This window comes from Anoplopoma fimbria, unplaced genomic scaffold, assembly GCF_027596085.1.
Source record: "Anoplopoma fimbria isolate UVic2021 breed Golden Eagle Sablefish unplaced genomic scaffold, Afim_UVic_2022 Un_contig_6770_pilon_pilon, whole genome shotgun sequence".
Classification (NCBI taxonomy): domain Eukaryota; kingdom Metazoa; phylum Chordata; class Actinopteri; order Perciformes; family Anoplopomatidae; genus Anoplopoma; species Anoplopoma fimbria.
In genome coordinates, this window is record NW_026550280.1 from 1 (window position 1) to 4,677 (window position 4,677).

At 42.5% G+C, this 4,677-nt stretch overlaps 1 long non-coding RNA gene across 1 annotated transcript; it reads left to right on the forward strand.

The window, feature by feature from the left end:
- The first annotated feature begins 226 nt into the window (after positions 1 to 226).
- Positions 227 to 3,442, forward strand: LOC129115038 (uncharacterized). The gene is made up of 3 exons (XR_008532804.1): positions 227 to 261; positions 3,248 to 3,280; positions 3,398 to 3,442. It is a non-coding gene; the product is annotated as an uncharacterized LOC129115038 (long non-coding RNA).
- Positions 3,443 to 4,677: the final 1,235 nt, after the last annotated feature.

Here is a 4,677-nt window from a genome sequence, read left to right on the forward strand (position 1 = left end):
ACACTGACAGCATCACTCTGATAGGAACACCTCAGCCTGTCCTGGTGGTCATAGAATCAGTCCTCTAATCTGTCATCAGTCAGCAGCTTCTTGAAAAATAAGACATCCTCAGCAAAGGTCCTCCTCTTCCTGTAGGCAGATATACACTGAGGACAGCACATGAGAGCATCAGAGACAGACAGAGAGACAGACGGCAGAGAGCGGTCTACCTGGACATCATGGATCACCTGTTGATGCTGTTGCTGTTGCTGTGGAGCTCAGGTAGGACTCATGTTCTGCTTTAGAGATGATGTGCTCTATTTAAATATGACTGTTGGATCAGAACACTGTTAACGCTGGCGGGCCGCCCCAGTGCGGTCACCACGTTGTCCTTAAAATCTTTTGTTCTAACCGGAGGCAGGCGTTTCCCCACACCGGAAGGAAAACCTTTTTCTTTTGGTTGTTTAAACGGATAACAGGGACCCTCAGAAGTGTGTGCCCAAACTGCACGGTCCTCGCCGCGACGAGCAGGTTCACCACGACCTGACGTCCGGAGTAAATCACCCGAGTGGGTACCCTACTCGGCCTTTAGGCTGAGAGAAGGGGAGAGGTGCGGAGGCCGTGCCCTCTGTGAGTTCCCCCACTTGGCCTGACAGTGAGTCCCAGAGAGACGCAGACGGTTCTCCTGCGGACCTCACCCTAATCCTGCCTGAAATAGCCTCCACTAAGAGAAAAACCTTTCTTAGGGAATATCAATCGAACTGTCTCGCTTGCCTTGTTCGTAATTTATTACGATGCTCCGAATTGGTTCGTTTCGATGCTTGCTGGTCCCGGAGGAGGCGCGTGGAGAGAAGAATTAGAAAGGGTGAAGGCGTTTTAAACTTTAACTTGGTTTATTGAAGCCAAACAACAGTTATTTTCAGTATATATCAAAGTACAAAAAGTTTTCAGAAAAATTATCTAAGTATCAAAAGTATTCAAAATTGAACAAAGTCCGGAGATTGGTTCTCCCCATGTATTACATTATATCATTACAGTGGGAACATTGAAAGATACCACCATGGTCGTCAAGCCGTACTCAAAGAAGATAATAAATCAGTTAACACCTCATATATCAATCATTTACTTTCTAAGCCAAACGGGGAATATATAGTAAAGCAGTCTATGCATACGATCAAAGCATGTTGGGTTAATATTAGAGCTATTATACGTGCTCCTTGTCTGTCAAAGCCCTTTACACATTCCGCAAAGGCAGGCTTCCTCGTAGAGATGTACTCACATTTATTATTTGTTTTTTGGTCTTTTTAGTTCATTGTTTTACTGTTTTACTGAACTTCATAAAAATAACTAAAGTTAGTCCCCCGGGTAATCGAAGTTAGATTTGCATCCCTTTTCCAACTCTTCCAACTACACACACACACACACACACACACACACACACACACACACACACACACACACACACACACACACACACACACACACACACACACACACACACACACACACACACACACACACACACACAAACACACACACGCAGACACACAGTCACACACACACACAGACACACACAGTCACACACACACACACACACACACACACATACATGCAGACACAACTACACACACACAGACACACACAGACAACTACACACACACACAGACACACAGACACACATACACATACACACACACAGACACACACGCAGACACACAGTCACACACACACACACACACACACACACACATACACACACAGTCGCACACACACACAGTCACACACACACACACACACAACTACACACACACAGACACACACAGACAACTACACACAGACAACTACACACACACAGACACACACACAAACACACACATACACGCAGACACACACAACTACACACACATAGACACACACAGACAACTACACACACACAGACACACACACACAGTCACACACACACACACACACATACAAACAAACACATACACGCAGACACACACACACAGTCACACAAACACACACATACAAACACACACATACACACAGGCACACACAGTAAAACTGTGAACTGTTTTCTGGAGTTGCAATGAATTTGTTTCTGACAATGGAGTGAGGACGTATTGTCATGTCTTTCAACATTATCCAATCAAATGAAAAAAAGTATAAATAAATGAATATTCCTGCTGAAAAAAAAGAAATGTATATAAGTGTAATTAATTATTGACTGCATGAACTGTGCCAGACGCCAGGTGAAAAAAAATGGCACAAAATGAAGTTGTACACATTCAAGTTATTGATTATATTTTGGTCAATATTTCTGCAAGTAATGCATATTTAGTAATTATCTCTCTGTTCAGTGTGTTTCATGGTTTGAGGCGGAGTCTGTCATAGAGTCACACTGATGATAAACTGAGTGGAATCATGCATCATGTGATCAGTGACAGTAATCTGATTGATATCAGCCTCACTGTTTCCTGTTCACTCTCCTACAGCCGTATCAGAGCATCATTAAGCTACTGCTAATGCTAACGCAACATCTCCTGCTGCTGCTGCTTCACATTAAAACACCTCAACATGACATCACAAGTCTTTTATTGTGAAGCACTCACAGGAAACACAATGTATTCATCACTGAGGTTAAAAACAGGAGAGACCGTCATGACTCGCTGCCTCTGATTGGCTGAACCCTTCTAGGTGTTCCAGGTGTCTGCTCAAAGCTAACGTTAGCTTATGCTAAGCTCTACTACACATTAGAAAGGCCCAGGAGGAAAGCTCCTAAACCACAGCAGTTCACCTTTATGTTCCCGTAGTCCAAAGTTAGTCTACCCGGTCTGAAGAACTTTATTAAATTAGAATTAAAATTGATATCTGGCCTCAAATGTTTTAACAATGACGTTGTTGTGAGTAACAGACAGATGAGCTCCTACAGAGCACATAGAAGAAACACAAGCAGACTGACACTGTGTAGAACTAACAGTTTATTTATTTTGGTCGTCTTTGTGTTCTTATTCACAGATTGTGCAGATGTAATGCTATGTTATGACATAAACAATGACCTTTAACCTCCTCTTCTGTGATTGGCTGAGAAGGAAGGAGATATCTAAAAGAACAGACTTGTTTGTAAATGCAGGTTTAACTGTCTGTATATAAATGTAACAACATCTAAATAGGTTTTTGATGAAAGCTGCAAATACATTATAAAAAATATATTTGTTGATTTCTATTACATTTTCTTTAAACAACAAATATGTGCATATTTCTCCAGGACTCCAGGCTGAAGGAAATCACACATCAACAGGTAAATAGAAAAAGAAAAGAGAAATAAAGATTCAATGAAGCAGAATCAGCAGTCAAGGTTGACTTTGTTCTTAATTAAATTAATTTCTTTACTGACGACTCTCTTGTTTCTGTTCAGAGTCTGTCAGGTTGGTGGGAGGAGACAGTCGCTGTGCAGGAACACTGGAGCTGAAACATGAACGACACTGGAGACCAGTAGAGGGCTATTACTGGACCCTGAAGACAACATCTGTTGCCTGTAGAGATCTGGACTGTGGCTCTGCTGTTTCTCTAGGAGAGAGAGGAGTCCTCAAAGAGATCTATGTGGAGGATCTACTCTGACTGTGTTCATTCTGGATCTACTCTGAGGGAGTGTTCAACATCACATTCCTCTTCCTTCATCCTGAATCTCACCTGCTCAGGTAAGCCCATCAGTGACATCATCTGTGTACTGATCTGATTCCTATGTCTGGGTCCAGTCCCTCCCTAACTACATACTGTGAGTCTGTATATAAACTCTGGAGGTGGCTCTATCCCTTCATGAGCCTTCACCTGTCACTTCCTCATCAGGTGAACCGTTAGATTCCCCTTTGTCTGCTTTCAAACGTGACTTTTCTGCATGTTGAACTCTACTGGCTCAGCACCTGGTACAGCTGAAGTGGAGACATGTTTCTTCATCCAGTTCAAGGCACATCTTCTGAGGAGTGGATACTTGTGTTCCATCAGTTGGTCCCATAACTCTTCATTCATGCCAGGTGTTTCCCTTCATTTGATCTCAATGTAGATCTGCAGTGAGAGAATCTCATTCTCAGCAGCAAAGCTGTCCAGGTGGAACACTGATACTATGCTCCTCTCAGTGAAGCTCTTCTGATGCTCTGATCTTGCTCCTCATAGATGTCAAGCTGCAGAATGTCTTTGCCCTGATGTTTCAGTTCTGCCTGCATGTGAGGAAAGTTCTCATTGTTAAAGCCAACTTGACAGCAGTTGTATCTTTTAAACGTGTTCATCATAATCCTGCAGCTCTACGTCAGCTTCATTCTTCATTTTTTTAAGGTTTGAGTATGTTGAAAGGAGGAAATGCACGTACAAACAAATATTCTGATTCATAAAACCTTGCGTTCGGCTTCCAGTGAGATATTTCCTTTAATAATTCCATATTCAATCTGTAAATGTGTGCAGCTGGTTCTGCCTCACATCCCTCTACATAGACTTCTATACAACCAGAGGAGTCGCCCCCTGGTGGACAGGAGAGAGAATGCAGCTTTAACACATGAAGCTTTGACTTCACTTTAAAGAACCAGAGGTTGACACCTGGACAGTACCCAGCATGCATCAGCAAGCCAAAGCTTAAATGTGATTCATTATTGATTGTTGTCCAACTTGTTAAAGTGTTGGTAATAGTAGCCGACATGTAAAAGA